The following is an 18,606-nucleotide window of genomic DNA, read 5'->3' as shown; positions in this document are numbered from 1 at the left end:
ACATACAGACAAAAAAGGTATGCGATAAATACAAAAGTGTGTTAGAAAAGAAATTTTGAGATTAAGTTTTGGTGATTACGTCTACTGCTGCCGTGGTGGTGTGTTTTGTTGTGAAATGATGTTGTTGTTGGCCTCTGGAGGCTGACCGGGCTGATAAAAATTTCTTATATTGTGCAGCGATGAAGATGGAGTGGTTGCGGTTGTAGTTATTGGGGCAAGATATCACCGCAAGGACATGGCAAAGTTCAGTGAATTGAAGATCCAGCAACTGAAGAAGGAGTTGGAGAGCCGTGGATTGAATACAAGTGGCGTTAATCTTGAACTTCAGGCACGGCTACGAGAGGCAATGGAAGCAGAAGGAATTGATGTGGAAGAGTATGACTTTCATCTTGATGGCGAGGAAATAACAAAAATGGAAGAAACACCGCAGACAATCGCAAGTGTCATCTCAACTGGAAGACCAAAAGATATATATGGCATCTCAATTGGAAGCGCAAGAGGCACGTATATCTGAAATGTCGGCAGAAATTTTGGAACAGGTATCATCAAAACTGGAAGCGCAGGATGCAAAAATGGCTCAATTTCAGGCAGAAGTAGATGATTTAAAAGGTTGTTGTTGTTGTAGCGATTAGGTTACTCCCCGAAGGCTTTGGGGAGTGTTATCGATGTGATGGTCCTTTGTCGGATACAGATCCGATACGCTCCGGTAACACAGCACCAGTAAGGTGCTGGCCCGACCATCTCGGGAACGATTTATATGGCCACACTAAACCTTCAGGTCATCCCTCCCTCCCCACCCCCAAGTTCCATGAGGAGCTTGGGGTCGCCAGAGCCTCGTCTGTTAGTGAAACGGGATTCGCCACTCGAAGGTGAGGTTGACAATTGGGTTGGAGAAGCTATATATTGCGCTACACAACCCCTTGAAAAAGGTCGTATGGAGCAGTTAAAACTAAATCGGCCAGCTGTTTCAGCAAGCAATCCAAAGGTAAAAATACCATCCTTTGACGGGTCTGTTCCTTTCCATGTCTTTAAGCTACAGTTTAAGAAGACCGCAACAGTGAACAACTGGAATGCTGAAGATAAAGTTGCTGCACTGTTCATGGCGTTGAAAGGGCCTGCAGCTGAGATTTTACAAACCATTCCTGAGGGAGAGCGGAACAACTACGAAACATTGATGAGCGCTCTAGAGAGGCGATACGGAAGCGAACACAGGAAGCAGATACACCAAATAGAGTTGCAAACCGCTACCAGAAAGCAAATGAGACATTGCAAGAGTTTGCTTCGGATGTTGAAAGGTTGGCTCATTTGGCAAATGCGGACGCACCCGTGGAATACACTGAAAGGGTAAAAATCCAGAGCTTCATAAATGGCATACGAGATGTGGAAACGAAGAGGGCTACATATGCGAATCCAAAACTAACATTTGCTGAAACGGTATCGCATGCACTGACTCAGGAAACAGCCTAACTTTTGAGTAAGCCAGCGTACAAAGTGCGGGAAGTCCGGTCACATTGCACGTCATTGCGATTTGGTCCTAATAGCTCCAACAATGTGGGTGGCCGTAAACGCAAAGCTGGAGGAGATGAGCAAGAGCGAGTAAGAGGTAGAGATCGAGAGCTAGATCCAGCTATTGAATGCCCTGTGATATCTGTGTTGCAAATTGGTAGAAAATCGAGCAGTCTTACCGTCAGAGGGAATGTGGATGGTAAAGAACGTGTAATGACTGTAGATACGGGCGCATCTCATTCCTTGATCCGATCTGACTTGGTCAACAGGAGAATAAAACCGTTACCTGGAGCAAGGTTGCGTACGGTCACTGGCGAGTATAACCAAGTTCAGGGAGAAGTGATATGTGAAGTATTGATTGGAAAGGTCACGGTTCTACACAAATTCGTTGTGGCGAAGATCGTTGAAGAAGTCAGACTGGACTTCTTGGTTGACCATGACATCAAGATCGATATGCAGAGAAGGGTGATGTGTTATGAGAACCAGGATATACCACTTAACTTCAAGTTGGAGAAAGGGTCAGTAGTAATCGAGTAATGGTGGAGAAGACTCGACAAAGGCCACGAAAGTCAAAAGAAAAGGTTGATGGATCGAATGGGCCAAATAAAGCGAAATTAAAAGTACCTGCGAGAAAAAGACCGGCATCGACAAAAGAATGACTAAAAGAATTTTTCAGAAGGAATGCAAGGTCGGTTTCAAGCCAGCGCGCACTACTGTTGTGAAACGTCCAGACGATAATGATGATGCAAAGTCAATCCGTCAAGTGCAAGCTCTGCGAAGAAGTTCATTGGCCAAACAACAGAGTGCGAGGGAACGATCAAGAATAATGAGTAGTAAGATGAAACGCCGGTACAATGAGAACAAAAATTCGGAAGGTTTCTTGGAGGGAGATTTGGTACTGTTATACAACCCTCACCGGCGGAAAGGTGTTCCATCCAAGATTCGGTGCAGTTGGGAAGGCCCGTACAAAGTTGTGAAGAAGATCAGTGATACCATCTACCGCATACAAACCACTGGGAAACCATGGAGTAGAAGAGTGGTACATTTGGAAAGACTGGCAACGTTTAGATCGGGAGATTTGTCTGATCGGGACGATCAGACTTAGGTGGAGGGCAGTGTTACGGATATTAGCAAAACTAAGGGGTGCTGCTATCTCTAAGCCGATGCTAAGCAGTGGCGCGAATTCACATCAATAATTCAATCATTATGTATCTACATAAAGGAAACAGTAATTGCGTCTACACATATGTACCGTATACGTATACGAGCAGCGGAGAGTCAATGCACAAATACATGCATATATCTGAGATACTCTTGAAAGTATGCAATAAGAAGCTATAAAATCGTGCAATTGTAGTTACACTGAGAAGTTTGAGAGCTGATGGACTAGAAGATTCTGGAAATGGAAGCGCCTAGAAGATGCAACGTTGAAATCAGATAGTATAAAAGGCAGCAAATTTAGAGGCGCTGGAACTCAGTTTGATTTGAGCTATCAAGCAGTTTTTGATTAAGCACGCAATCTGGCGGGCAATAGTAGTTTCATTTGAGCTATCAATCAGTTTGGTTATTAAGCAAGCTATTCGTTGCACAGTTTGAGTTGTTGTTGTTGTTGTTGAAGCAATGCTCGCCCCACCTAATAGCCGCGACCGATCACAAATTGTCATCAATATCCTCTAACGGGAGTCCAAGGAAACTTGCCGTTTCAACAGGGGTGGACCACAAGGAAAGGGGTGTTAGAGGCGTTGGTTCCACATTAAAAATGAAGAGATGGTTGGTGTCATGTGGGGACACATTGCAAGCGGGGCATACATTTTGTATGTCGGGGTTGATTCTGGATAGGTAAGAGTTTAACCTGTTACAGTATCCAGAACGAAGTTGAGCAAGAGTGACACGCGTTTCCCTGGGGAGTATGCGTTCCTCTTCCGCAAGTTTTGGATAATTTTCGTTAAGTACTGGATTCACCGGGCAACTCCCGGCATAAAGGTCCGACGCCTGTTTATGGAGTTCACCAAGGACCTGCTTGTGTTTTTTCACTTCATACGGCTGGGTTCTCAGGTGCCGTATTTCCTCGAAATGCTTTCGGAGATGACTCCTTAAGCCCCTAGGCGGTGCTGGTTCATCAATCAGATGTCTGTTGGGATGCCCAGGTTGCTGGGTATTCAACAGGAACTGTTTTGTCAGTATCTCATTTCTCTCCCTGATGGGGAGTATTCTCGCCTCATTATGCAGATGGTATTCTGGGGACATAAGAAGACAGCCCGTGGCGATTCTGAGAGCAGTATTTTGGCAGGCCTGTAGTTTCTTCCAGTGAGTGATTTTTAGGCTTGGCGACCATATGGGTGACGCGTAGCACGTAATCGGCTGGCTAATCGCTTTGTATGTAGTCATGAGCCTTTATCTTTTCCCCAAGTACTGCCAGCGAGGGATTTGAGGATTTTGTTACGGCTCTGAATTCTCGGAACAATTGCGGCTGCGTGCTCACCAAAATGTAGATCCTGATCAAACGTCACACCCAAGATTTTGGGGTGTCGGACAGTCGGTAGCGTAGTGCCATCGACGTGGATGTTCAAAATGGTCGACATTTGGGGCGTCCATGTTGTAAATAAGGTCGCGGAAGATTTAGTCGGTGATAATGCCAGGTTTCGCGAGGCGAAAAAACTGGAGAAATCAGGGAGGTAGCCGTTTATTTTATTGCATAGCGCATCGATCTTTGGGTCTGGGCCTGTGGCCATTATTGTGCAGTCATCGGCGTAGGAAACGATTGTGAGTCCTTCCGGTGGTGAAGGTAGCTTAGATATGTAGAAATTAAACAAAAGTGGGGATAGGACACCACCCTGTGGCACTCCCTGTTTAATTCTCCTTGGTTTTGATGTTTCGTTTCTAAATTGCACCGATGCCTGCCGACCACCCAGATAATTTGCGGTCCACCTTTTAAGACATGGGGGAAGGGTAGACCCTTCCAGGTCCTGCAGTAACGAGCCATGGTTGACCGTATCAAAAGCTTTTGATAGGTCTAGCGCTACGAGTACTGTTCTATGGTGGGGGTATTGATTTAAACCGCAATTTATCTGGGTGCTAATGGCATTTAGCGCGGTGGTAGCGCTATGGAGTTCTCTGAAGCCATGCTGATGAGGGGATAGCTGCAAATTTGAGTGTTATTGTGAAGTACTTTAATAAAAGCCATTTTGCATTATTTCGTATTGGAGTTATTTATTCAACAGTTTAGTGATTAGAACTTAGCAGAGGGTTGCAAATAAGAATATTTGCAATTAAATTCGTTACAATATATTTAATACGAATTATATAAAATCACAAGGATTATAGGCCATATGGCTGTGAATAAATAAATAAATAAAATAAAAACAGTAGGAGTGGTAAGGAATATTCCCTTAGAATTTACTGGCGATGAAATTTTGAATAATATAAGCACATTTGTCACTAGGATAACTATAAGGGATCCTGAAGAAAAAGAAAAATTCGTTCCAACCTACACGGTAAAGATAGGATTTGAAGGGCATGAGCTACATGAGTCTATAGATATTTACTTTGTCAAATTCAAAGTGACGGATAGGACACACGCGAATGGGATGTAGAGCTAAGTCCAGATGTATTCTTTGCGGAAATGATGAACGCTGTGAAAAAAATAATTGTAAAGAACCAAATCGCTGTATTCTGTGTGGTAGTGGTGAGCATTGTGCTCTAAATAGAAACAACTGCCCCCAAATGGGAACAGGAAAAAACAAGTATTAAAAATAATGACGGTTAAGAAACAACAGAACAGAAATTACAAAAGAATCAGTCTTTTAGAAGAAATGGATGAAAATTTTACGATGTTGAATAAAACAAGTGTAGAACGCAACAATGACAAAGTGATTAACAAACGTCTTGTAAGAAATAGATATAGTGAAGTAGTAAGAAACGAGCAAAGAGCCAAACCAGACAAAAGTTATACCTGGATAGAAAATAAATTGGAAGAACCCTGCTTTCAAAAGCAGAACTGGACGAAAGTAGGAGAAATAGAAAGATTGCTATCTTTACTTGTGGAAAATTTTTAAGTCGACAACAATGACTAAATAGTGCAGCTCATAGGAAACTTATGTCAGAATCAAGTTAGCGAGAGGCTAACAATCAAAGAAAATCAATATAATGAACATGGACACAATAAGAATACCACGATACAAAAAAGAAGGTAGTTCCCCTCAAAATTTTTTGACGTATTTGAGGATTTTTGAATTTTCATAATGTTTGTTGTTTTTGGCAGACCGTTACTGTTTAAGGCGAAATTGTGGTTTTTCGAGACGGAAATTTCCTTTAGGATGAAAACGTAATCGTCATCTGAGACAATAATAATATGCTTTAGCACGATTTATGTGCATATATATCGATTGAGAACACAGTAAAACCAAAGAGGATAAATATAATAAGAGACACCAGTCTGCTACGAGTGGCGAGTAACTCGCTGGAAATTAAAAAAATGTATGCCTAATGTTTTTCATGAGGGACATTTTTAATTGTCTCGCATTTCTCCATGCCGTATAATTAATTAATTAAAGACAGTCGGAAAAATAAACACAAATATCCCACGAAAAGGTATAAAGACATGTATGCATATCTCGCCCAAAAAAAATCCTGCGATTACCCTAACGAATAACATTACGCAAAGTAACGAGTGACGTCTCTTATTATATTTATCCTCCTTGGTAAAATATGCAATTTTATTGAAAAGTAGTGGATAATGACTCATACATTGGTTAATGACTTATATCTTTATGGTAGCTTGACCCCTATACAGAAAAAAAATACACGAAAAATTCTGTTGCTCTAGCATGGCCCTATTATCATGCCGCTACAGTGGATATTTCTCAAGGCATGTTGAGAAAAAGTGTATCTCCAAAGTCTGCACATATATGTCAATGCTAAAAGGGCACAGAATGTGTATAGGCGGGGCTGCCCCAAGGTGACCCCTGGTACAACGGGCAAAAATACTCTCATAACTAGGGGCTAACCTGCAGAGCTACAGGGTAATGTTCTCCCTAAAAAATAGTTTGCCAATTCCCTCCTAAAGCGAAACTATTGAATTATACAATAAATAAAAAAAAAAAAATAAAAAATGTGGAGTTGTAGCCAATTGATCAAGAAATTGCTGTGTTGATTTATAAGGACCTCCTTTGAGCAAGCAATTGACAAACGTCTATATTCCCTTGCTTTGCATACTTCTATCCATGTTTCTTCCACCAAAGCAATTTTCGGGAGCTCAAAAAGCTTATTATAAACCTTCTTTTCTATGCTGATATTTCGTATTAAATATTTACAAGGCATGGGGCTCACTTTTTTTTTCTTTTTTATTTAAAATAACTATGAAAGTAATTTAGTCGTATTCGTTAAATGAAATCCATCAAAATTAGAAAAATTCGTAACATTTTTCAATCTGGTATCTTGTTTTTTTCTGAAATTGTCATTGTCCCCGCAAAGGTCAAGTGGCTAACGTCACACTAAATGGAACTACCTCCATTTTTTTGTATCATGAAGAATACTACAGTATAATGTCCAAAGCCTAAAATCAAATAAAAGTTATGTAGATTTTTTTAATAAAAAAAAAAAAACATAAAATCGATATAGTTAGTCTTCAGGAGATATTTTCTCATGATATAGATACAAAAATGTCATCATAATTTAATTGGATTTAATTTCTTAGAAAAAGTTAGGGTCGATGGGTAAGGAGGAGAAGCCATAGGTTTTAGAAAAGAAACAAAATTTACAACAATCAAATTTCATACTGACCAGGATATTTTAGTTGCAAAAACAAACAAATTAAAAACAAGTAAAGGTGTCTAAGTTCGGGTGTAACCGAACATTATATACTCAGCGTGAGCTTCAATTGCACATTTCATTTCAGATAAATTACTTTTCTACATAACACGTGGCACCTCCCGTTTAAAAAAAATGTCTCCCCATTTCCTCTTACAATAAAACTTGATAAGTGAAATATTATTGATTCAAAACTATGTTTTGCTAAGTTGTGACGGACTTTTCCTTGCGCCGGGGTATGCTCAGTCCGTCCAGGATCCCTGTGGAATTAGAGAAGAATCCCTATCGTCTCCTTTTAAAGAGAAAGATCCCGTTTTGTTGTTAAAAAAAGAAACGTTATAAACTCTTTATTCCAAAATATTCAAACTACCCTTAAAGCTATGGCGACGGAGGTGGGAAACCACCGTCGGTTCTACGCCGATGGGGTTGGGAAAACCCCCACCGGGACTACGCTTAAACTAAAAATCTCAGACTACTTCGTAAAGAAAGTGGAGGTGGAGAACCACCACTTCCTCCCAGTGCATAACATGTGACAGATCTGTATCTTCTAGCTGACACTTTCTTAGTTGTTCCTTGTCCCATTCATCCGTACACGTTATAGTCATTAGCCGGACATCTATAATGTCGTCTTTAGCCTCGGCCTTTGAGCAGTGCTTGCATTCCAGACTACATGGTCTTCGTGACATTGCATCAGCATTTCCATGGGTACTACCTTTTCGATGCTCAATGGAAAAGTCATAGCTTTGTAGTCGCTCGATCCACCGTGCCAATTGTCCTTCTGGATTACGGAACTGCAAAAGCCATTTCAACGCTGCGTGATCTGTTCTGGCACGGAATCGCTGGCCGTAGAGGTATTTGTGAAAATGTTTAATGCACTCTACCAATGCCAACAACTCTCTCCGTGTAACGCAATAGTTCCTCTCTGGTTTTCCAATTGAACGGCTGTAATATGCAACTACCTTCTCTTGTCCATCGACCAGTTGTGATAAAACGCCTCCTATAGCATATCCGCTCGCATCTGTATCTAGAATAAATGTTGCTCCTGGAATCGGGTATGCCAACATTGGGGCAGTGCACAACCGAATACCCTGCTCTTTCTAAAGGTTGCGGAGGTGGAAAAACCACCACAATCCCTCTAACGATGGGGTTGGAAAAACCCCCAAAGTTGCTAAAATAAAGAACTCGTGAGATGAAAAAATCCCAGGAGTCCCATTCACCGCTAAACAAGGCGTTAGCAGGCTACTATACCTAGCTGGCTACTGTCTCAATTCGCGAAATTTGTCGCCCTTTTATACTTGTCCACGCGCAGGTGGACAGTTATCCTGCAACAATAAATTTTACTTATTATATGTATTTACTTAAGGTATCTTACATTTAACTGTATTATTCTACCCATATATCGCATTATAAGTATTTATCTCCAAATTGCGTATGTAAAAATGCCTCTTGTACTGCCCCCCCCCCCCCCCCCCCCCCCCCTAACATGTGAGTTCGTTGGTACGCATCTCCAGTTAGCTAGCATAGTTATTTTTGTTTTCCCTCTGCTGCTTGCTTATTGGGTCTTGTTGTTGTCGACGAGTTGGTTGCCCTTCGTAGGTAACTTGTGTCTAGTACCCACGCTGTGTTGTTGGTATGCTAACGTGACCGCTTCCTAGTACATTGCATTTTTTTCGTTTCTCTTTGTGCGATGTCCGCCCCGACGGTTCGCTTTAATGCCTGCTGTGCTTGGCCGCAATGGCTTGGTATACGTATGTTTGTCTGTTTTTGGTGTTCTTGCAATGGGAGCTTATGTGTGTTGCTTATTGCATTGCTGTATTCCCAGCATTATTTAAAATTCCAGCCGGTTATGGGTTATCTGTGGAAATTATAATGTTCAACCAAAATATTTACCGTATGCGGGCAGAGACAATTATTTAAACGAAGAAATTAGATGTTGTCATGAATGTTTACATGTATATTAGGGTAATTCAAAAATGATTATTTTGTATGTGTAAATTTAATTCATATAATTCAGTTTTGTACATTTTACATGCTATATGTATAAATTCATTGTAATTCAAGTAGGATTTATACACGTTTTAATGAGTTTTGATAAATATTTGCAGGTTCGAATGTGTGGGCTCCAAAGCCGGTGGATTTGGGTCCTCACACTCTCCCCTCACCTGCCGTAAGCAGGGTTACCGTTACCAGGCCAGTCCTACTGCTGCGGAATGATGATGTACCAATATACGAATGTAAATTCAAAGTTATACGTATATGTACATTAGGGTATTTAAAAAAAAAATTATGTCGGTAAATTTGAATATTGTAAAATTTGAAAAATGTGGTTTTGCGTGTGTGGCCCCAAGGCCGATGGATTTGGGTCCTCACGCTCTCTCCTCACCTGCCGTAATGTGACTTACTGTCACCATTGTAAAATTCAATTTCTCGTAGCGGTCAATACTTGCGTTATTTATAGGGTAATCTCTCGCGATCTGGGTCTTGTTCTAAAATGAAATGTTATGCAGAATTCCGTCACCAGGTTATAGCATTGGCTGGCTATGTGGTTGACGTGGTTCATCGTCGTCAGGATCCCGTTGTCTAGGGTTGGGGCTTGCGCTCGTGCTGTGTGCCACCCACTCCGGTCTTCATCTACCACCTGTTGGTTTTTGATTATGTCTGCGCGTTCGATTCCGAAACCATTTGCACCTGAATTGGCGAATGCTAGTGAACCACACGTCGCTACCGTGCTGTAATCCGTCTGATCTTCTTCCGTGACCTGGACTGTTTGCGATGCTGGCGCGCGTGGCGTTGCTCTTACTACGGCCAGTTGCTCTGTGTGTTCCTCGGTGGATATCTCGGTGGAATGTTGGTTCGAGGTTCTACTACACGATGCAGATGATGGCGCGCGTCGTGTTGTTGCTATCGTCGTCGGTCGTCTCGTTTGTTCCCCGATGGGAACTTCGGTGAAGCACCCATTCGGGGCTTGGCGGGGCGCTTTTGACTTACCACGTTCGCGGGGTGAACGTATTCTTCTTTCTGTTTCTGGACTTGCTTCTTCTTCGACTGTCGCTTGATGGTATGCTTTTAGCTCGCTTATGTGTGCCGTTCTCCTTTTACCGTTATGCACCTTGTCTAGCTCGACGATTACGGGCGATACGAAGTTTGTTACACGATGAGGCCCACTGTATCTTGGTGCTAACTTTGCTGCGAAATTGTCCACTGCCTTGGACAGCTGATGCTCTTTTACTAGTACCAAGTCGCCCACCGCCGGTTGCCATTGTCTCCTACGTAAATTATAATGCCTTGCCTGCTCCGCTGAAGCTTGCTGTTGTCTACGACGTGCCATCTGATATACCTCTCGCATTTTCGCCATCTTTTCACTGACAGCCACCTTCTCCTCGCCTGTGCCAAGTGTTTGCTCATCGTAGAGGGCGTTGGGGATCCTCGGTTCCCTACCCTGTACCACGAATGCTGGACTGTAGCCTGTTGACTCGCATACCCTCGTATTCAGTGCTAGTGTCATCTCTGGCAACAACTCATCCCATGTCTTATGCTCCTTCCCAGTGAATTGTGCTATCATCCTCTTGATGTTACGATTCGCTCTCTCCGTCGGGTTCTCTTGCGGTGTGTACGGTGCCGTTAGCTGGTGCTTTATGCCAGCTTCTTGTAAAAACTTCTTGAAATTCCTGCTTGTGAACTGTGCTCCATTGTCTGTGATTAGAATTTTTGGCGCGCCAAATCGGGCCAAAACCCTTCCCTCATACCTCTGATCACATTCTCCGTCGTCGCCTTCCGTATTGCTATGATCTCTACCCATTTCGAGAATTTATCCACGAAAACTAATGCCACCGTATTACCATGCTTCGAGCGAGGGAGTGTTCCAACGAAATCTGCACAAACGGTAGCAAAAGGTTCATCTGAAATCTGCGTTAGCATCTTACCTGCAGCTTGTTGCTGGCTGGGTTTGTAGACTTGGCATGCGTGGCATTGTTGCACGTACTTCCGTACGTCCCTGAACATCCCAAGCCAGTAATACCGCATCATTGCATGTGCGATGGATTTCCGTATCCCCATGTGCCCCGCGCTTGGTGTGTCGTGAATCTCGTTAAGCACTCTTCGCCTCTCCGATTTCGGTACGTATAACTTCCACGGTACCGCATCCTCACCATCCATTTGACTTCCAATTCGTCTGTATAGTCTTCCTTCCTCTATGACGTATTCGGGAAACTTCTCTGGTGTCCTCGTTACTTCAGCCATCTTTGACGTGTACCACTTGCAACTCAAACTTTCTTCATGTGTCGTAAGGCTACCCAACTGTTCCTCCAGTGGCTGCCTCGACAGTGCATCTGCGACGACGTTCATCTTGCCCTTCCTATACTGCACGTCGAACGAATACTGCTGTAACTCGAGCGCCCATCGAGCGATCCGGCCTGACGGACTTTCGATCGCGTTCAACCATTTCAAAGCCAGGTGATCGGTGATAACCGTGAAATTGTACCCTTCTAAATACGGTCTCATTTTCCTCATTGCCCACACGATTGCTAAACATTCCTTCTCAGTTGGTGAGTAGTTCATCTCGGCTTTATTCAGCCGGCGGCTAGCATACGCTATTACTCGCTCTTCGTCATCCAACCCCTGTGTGAGAACTGCTCCGAGACCATAATCGCTCGCGTCTGTCTGTAATCGAAATCTTTTCGTAAAATCTGGGCAAGCTAGTGCTGGTGCTTGTATTAGTGCATTCTTCAACGCTTCGAATGCCGCCTGTTGTTCTTCGGACCATTTCCACCTACTTCCCTTCTTCAACATTGACGTCAGTGTGTGTGCAACTTGTGAAAAGTCGGGTACGAACCTCCGGTACCAAGAAACTATCCCCAGAAATCGCCTTAACTCTCGTATGTTGTGTGGTGGCGTCAGCTCCTTGATAGCCGCAACTTTGTCGGGATCCGTGTGTATTCCTTCCTCGCTGACGACGTGACCTAGATATTTCAAACTTTTCTTAAAAAACTCACATTTTTCTGGGTTGATCTTCAGATTCGCCCTCCGTAGCTGCCGAAATACTTCTCCTAGGTGCTTTATGTGCTCTTCCAAGGTTGTGCTGGTGACGATGATATCATCCAGGTAGGCAAACGCATTTGGTTCCAACTCTGGGCCAATAACACGGTCGAGTGCTCGCTGAAACGTAGCCGGAGCGGAATGTAGACCGAACTGCATCACTTTCTATTGATACAACCCTCGGCCGGGCACGGTAAATGCTGTATACTTCTTGCTATCTTCTTCCATCGGGATTTGCCAATAACCATTTTTGAGGTCCAGACTGCTGATAAAACGCGCGCTACGTAGCCTATCTAAGATATGCTGTATTCTTGGGAGTGGGTACGCATCTGGCACTGAACGAGCGTTGAGCTGCCGATAGTCAACGCAGAGTCTCCATTTGCCGTTCTTCTTCCGGGCTAGAACTATTGGTGCACTGTGTGGGCTGTGGGATGGTTCGATGCAACCCTTCTCTACTAGCTCGTCTACCTCCTTGTTTATGATCTCCTGCATCTTTGGGTTCTTAGGGAAATACCGCTGTTTGATTGGACGGTCATCTCGCATCACTATCTTATGCGTGGCAATGTTGGATACTCCTGTCATCTCTTCGAAAATCTGTAATTCGCGCTTTAGAAACGTACTCACCGCAACGTCACTCCTCACGTCTTTCTCGATACTTGCGCTACCTTCGTCCTCCATCATGGTTGTACACGTCACCATCTCCTGCGCTCTCTCTTCTGCTCGTAACGTCATTGTTTCGTTGCCACACCTCAGCTCAAATTTAGCCTTTGCCAGATAATCTGTCCCGATCACCACGCTGTCGACTAACCCAGGCAGAACTAACAACTCACTCTGATGCACTTGATCCCCCAGTTTTACCTCTGCGTCCACTGCCTCCGCTGCCATCGCCCATCACCACTCGTGTCTGTATCTTCTTGAGCTTCCGTGCGTCTATTTTCGCCGCTGTCTTCTCGCTGATGAAACTTCGTGTCGCCCCCGTATCTACTGACGCCATGACTTCCTCTCCATCCAGGGTTACTGCAGCCAAGATTCGCCCTTGGGTCTGCCTAAATGTACTTACTGAGTACGAGGTTGGGTTTGTTGAGACGCCACCCCTCGATACCAATGGGGTCTCTGCCCGTTTCCCTGCTGTCCACGACAGCAGTCACGCGTTAGTATACCTACTCGGCCACACTGCCAGAAGAAATCCCTTCGTTCGTTTCGACACCCATGTGCGTAGTGCCCGCTTTCCCCGCATCGCCTGCATGCGTTCCGTGGATCGATGGGCCCTTGGCGTGGTGTCGTCGCATGCTCTGGCGTGCTCGCTTGTCGTTGCGCCTCCGTTCTCCGATCTCCTTGCTTCTCATCTTCGTGTATATATTGATAATGCTCGGTTGGCCGTCGCGGCACAAAAGGTTTCGCCGCAGGCCTCAGCGGTTCTTTCTCCGGTAAGATGTTCTCGTAATCCTCGGCCATGCTTACCAGTTCCTCTAAGCTGGTGAACTCGCTCCGTTTGATGTAAAGTTGGTACTCTCGTCGACAATTTCTGTAAATCCGGTTCAGCTTCTGCTCGCCGTTGTAGTCAGCGTGACGCATGAGTGCCTGTAACGATAAAACGTAATCCTTAAACTGCTCACCTGCGCGCTGCGTACGCTGACGGATCTCGTCCTCTAGCTTCTCGAAATACCTCGAGCTCAGGAAAAATTTTAGAAAGTCCTTCTTGAAGGCTTCCCACTCTTGCCACTGCCTGTTGTTGTTCCGGTACCACACCAAGGCCTTGTCCTTCAGCAACTCAGGTAACGCTCGTGGGATGGAATCGCGACCAACTTCGTAACTGTCGGCCAGCTCCTCCACCCGTTCAATAAAACATAGCGGGTCCTTACCACCGTCATAGTTCAGACCCCACTTACGTACTCGATCCATTATATTTGTGTGTGATGCTGGTTGGTACATCGCGTATGGCGGTGTTCGTGACCCCTCTTCGTGCCTGGTTGTTTCGTTGACAGTTTCCTGTGTGTTGCCGCCTGGCGATGTTTGCTCGGCGTTTTCTATCGGAGTTGGTGGTCTTACCGTGATTACTGGTCGGACGTGCTGTAGGGCTAATTCTGTGAATCGTTCCTGGAATCTTGTGTCGGTACCTTTCGTCTGGATGAAGCCTGCGAGGCGCTTGCGTAGCTCTTCCACCGTTCCGCTGTCTTCCAGCCCAAACTCGGATGCGTATTTGAGAAGTTCCTCACGATCGAGATAATACACCCAAGTTACCTTCACCATGCCTGCTAGCTATTTTGCTTTCTCTCCGTGCCTTACCTGTGGATGTTTTGTATCTCGCAATCCTCTGTGGTTTGTGTCTCGAAATCCTCTGTGTGGTTATCCTCGTGTTGTTACTTGTTTACCATGAGTCTATGTATTCAGAGTCCCTGCTCGGGCGCCATTTGTGACGGACTTTTCCTTGCGCCGGGGTATGCTCAGTCCGTCCAGGATCCCTGTGGAATTAGAGAAGAATCCCTATCGTCTCCTTTTAAAGAGAAAGATCCCGTTTTGTTGTTAAAAAAAAGAAACGTTATAAACTCTTTATGCCAAAATATTCAAACTACCCGTAAAGCTATGGCGACGGAGGTGGGAAACCACCGTCGGTTCTACGCCGATGGGGTTGGGAAAACCCCCACCGGGACTACGCTTAAACTAAAAATCTCAGACTACTTCGTAAAGTGGAGGTGGAGAACCACCACTTCCTCCCAGGCGGTGGAGTTGGTAAAACCCCCACCGAGTATATAGCTTAAGAATACCCTGCTCTTTCTAAAGGTTGCGGAGGTGGAAAAACCACCACAATCCCTCTAACGATGGGGTTGGAAAAACCCCCAAAGTTGCTAAAATAAAGAACTCGTGAGATGGAAAAATCCCAGGAGTCCCATTCACCGCTAAACAAGGCGTTAGCAGGCTACTATACCTAGCTGGCTACTGTCTCAATTCGCGAAATTTGTCGCCCTTTTATACTTGTCCACGCGCAGGTGGACAGTTATCCTGCAACAATAAATTTTACTTATTATATGTATTTACTTAAGGTATCTTACATTTAACTGTATTATTCTACCCATATATCGCATTATAAGTATTTATCTCCAAATTGCGTATGTAAAAATGCCTCTTGTACTGCCCCCCCTAACATGTGAGTTCGTTGGTACGCATCTCCAGTTAGCTAGCATAGTTATTTTTGTTTTCCCTCTGCTGCTTGCTTATTGGGTCTTGTTGTTGTCGACGAGTTGGTTGCCCTTCGTAGGTAACTTGTGTCTAGTACCCACGCTGTGTTGTTGGTATGCTAACGTGACCGCTTGTTGTTGTTGTTGTTGTAGGGATAAGGTTGCTCCCCGAAGGCTTTGGGGAGTGTTATCGATGTGATGGTCCTTTGCCGGATACAGATCCGGTACGCTCCGGTACCACAGCACCATTAAGGTGCTGGCCCGACCATCTCGGGAACGATTTATGTGGCCACATTAAACCTTCAGGCCATCCCCTCCCTCCCCAACCCCAAGTTCCATAAGGAGCTTAGGGTCGCCAGAGCCTCGTCTGTTAGTGAAACAGGATTCGCCGCGGATAGGTGAGGTTGACAATTGGGTTTGGAGAAGCTATATGTTGCGCTGGCAACCTGCAGGGTTGCGCTACACAGCCCCTTGAATCTGGTATTTTAGTCGCCTCTTACGACAGGCATACCTACCGCGGGTATATTCTGACCTCCCTAACCCGCTGGGGGTACATTGCATTTTTTTCGTTTCTCTTTGTGCGATGTCCGCCCCGACGGTTCGCTTTAATGCCAGCTGTGCTTGGCCGCAATGGCTTGGTATACGTATGTTTGTATGTTTGTGTGTTGCTTATTGCATTGCTGTATTCCCAGCATTATTTAAAATTCCAGCCGGTTATGGGTTATCTGTGGAAATTATAATGTTCAACCAAAATATTTACCGTATGCGGGCAGAGACAATTATTTAAACGAAGAAATTAGATGTTGTCATGAATGTTTACATGTATATTAGGGTAACTCAAAAATGATTATTTTGTATGTGTAAATTTAATTCATATAATTCAGTTTTGTACATTTTACATGCTATATGTATAAATTCATTGTAATTCAAGTAGGATTTATACACGTTTTAATGAGTTTTGATCAGGCATGCTTAACGAACGAAACGATATCATTTCGTGACGATAATCAACGCTAATAAACGAAACGAAGTCACTTCGTTTCGTTTATTAACGTTAAGATCGTCAAATTAACGTTAATTTGTCGTTCTTAACGTTAATAAACGAAACGAAATGACTTCGTTTCGTTTATTAACGTTGATTATCGTAACGAAATGATATCGTTTCGTTCGTTAAGCATGCCTGGTTTTGATAAATATTTGTAGGTTCGAATGTGTGGGCTCCAAAGCCGGTGGATTTGGGTCCTCACAAAGTTATAACTTATTAGGGGGACTCATGAAAGCATATAAACTTATAAGGTGTAAAATTATATCCATTTACACACGCTGTTATATGAACGCATCTAGTAATACTCTTGATAAACTTGATTGTTTATCAGCTGTATTATTGCCGAACAAAATTTTTTTTGATTGTTATACAAATTAAAAAATGCCAAGATTAAGTGAAAAATCAAAACTAAAACGCATTTACTTGCTGATGTTGGAGATTTCTGATGAAAATGCCTGCTGTAATGTCTGCAAGATTGCATTCCTTTGAGTTTACCGCGTTTACACAATGAAATGTGCGCGTAAATTTATACAAATTGTGTAAATGATTTTACATACAAAATTTGACAGCTCGTTTACGCACTAGATAAACTTATATGCTTACACACTTTATAAGGCATTTATACGGTTACATGAGTCCCCCTATTATTCTAGTCTACGACCCTTTTAAACTTGCTTTATATCTAAGTTGCCGTGGTCTTTAACCGATCTCGTCCATTTTTACTAGAAATATTTTCTACTATAGGGAAAATTTGTGTACCTAATTTTATTACGATCCATTAATTTTTCTTCGAGTTATGGCTACCGAAACATAGAAAATTGCTTATACGGCCCATACATGACACAAAAACCATGCGCAAATATAAAACGACGAAATTTGTGCAAATGAAAATTTTGACATACACGGCTCAAGAACACTGCGCAATATTCATTTTTAAAGTAGCGCAACAAATGAAACATGTGTTCTAATTGTATAAAAAATTATTATTTATTATTGAATTTATGTGAATTCCTGTTACAAGCTAGAGATGGTCCTTGCGCCTTCGATATTAACATTTTTAAGCAATAATTACTGATGTTATATTATCAGGAACCACAGGTAAACTGTGTAAGATTCACCACACACGAAGAAAAAAGCATGTGCAATATTTGCAGACATGCGTAAATATCAAAATCGTTTTGATTTTAGCGCAGTTCTCTGCGCAAATAGCGCAACCAGTGCACACACCGGGCAAATCCTTGTGCCAATTGGTAATTGGCACAAGGATACTTGAGCCGTGTAATTGGCGTATTAGTCATAAAAGGGGCGGTGCCACGCCCATTTTTTTTAATTTGAAGTTTTTCCTATTTATTGTTATAAATCCACTTGGGAAATGAAATACCATTGATGTAAAGCCTCTTTTTGCAAAGATATGGCTTATTTTATTCGTGCACGACCCTTTTAAACATCTTTTATATAAAGGTGGGCGTGGACCTTAACCGATTTCGTTAATTTATAGTAGCACTAGCAGACCCGTCAGACGTTGCTCTGCCATAAATTTGGTCTATCTGCATACATTTTAATAAGCTTTTTCTCTCTAATTCTGTCCTCCCCTCTTCACTTCTTCTTAATCATTTTATTCACTCCTCCCTCCGTCTTTTTCGCTTCATCTATCTCTATTTTCGTCTCACTATATCTCTTTCTCAGTCTATTTATCCTTCCCTCTTTTCTCCTCTCTCGAGTTTTTCCCAATCTTCTTCATCCCTTATTGCAAGTCCCAGAGGGTGGTATGTATTTTGTTCTAGTCCCATTCCGAGTTCCAGTCTCAGTCCCAATCCTAGTCCTAATCGCATTCCCAGCCCGTCTCTGGTCTACTTCCCCGAAAAAGGGATCGTAAATACTAATATAGGCAAATTTATATACCAAATTTCAGACAAATCGAATAAGACGTATGTAAATAGGTATGTGGGTATTATCAATTCATGCTTTTTTTCGGCTTCGCATGCATATTTATCAGTTTTGCCAGGTTGATGCGACTAAATTGAATATCACAATGAA

General features: G+C 43.2%; 1 protein-coding gene across 3 annotated transcripts in view; it reads left to right on the top strand.

The window, feature by feature from the left end:
* The window catches only part of MAPk-Ak2 (MAP kinase-activated protein kinase 2), a 383,073-nt gene that overhangs the window by 269,380 nt on the left and 95,087 nt on the right, over nucleotides 1-18,606 (top strand). The gene's annotated exons all lie outside the window — the stretch shown is intronic.

Source organism: Eurosta solidaginis, chromosome 4 (assembly GCF_040869045.1).
Source record: "Eurosta solidaginis isolate ZX-2024a chromosome 4, ASM4086904v1, whole genome shotgun sequence".
Taxonomy (NCBI): Eukaryota; Metazoa; Arthropoda; class Insecta; order Diptera; family Tephritidae; genus Eurosta; species Eurosta solidaginis.
This window is presented reverse-complemented; position numbering and strand designations above follow the sequence as displayed.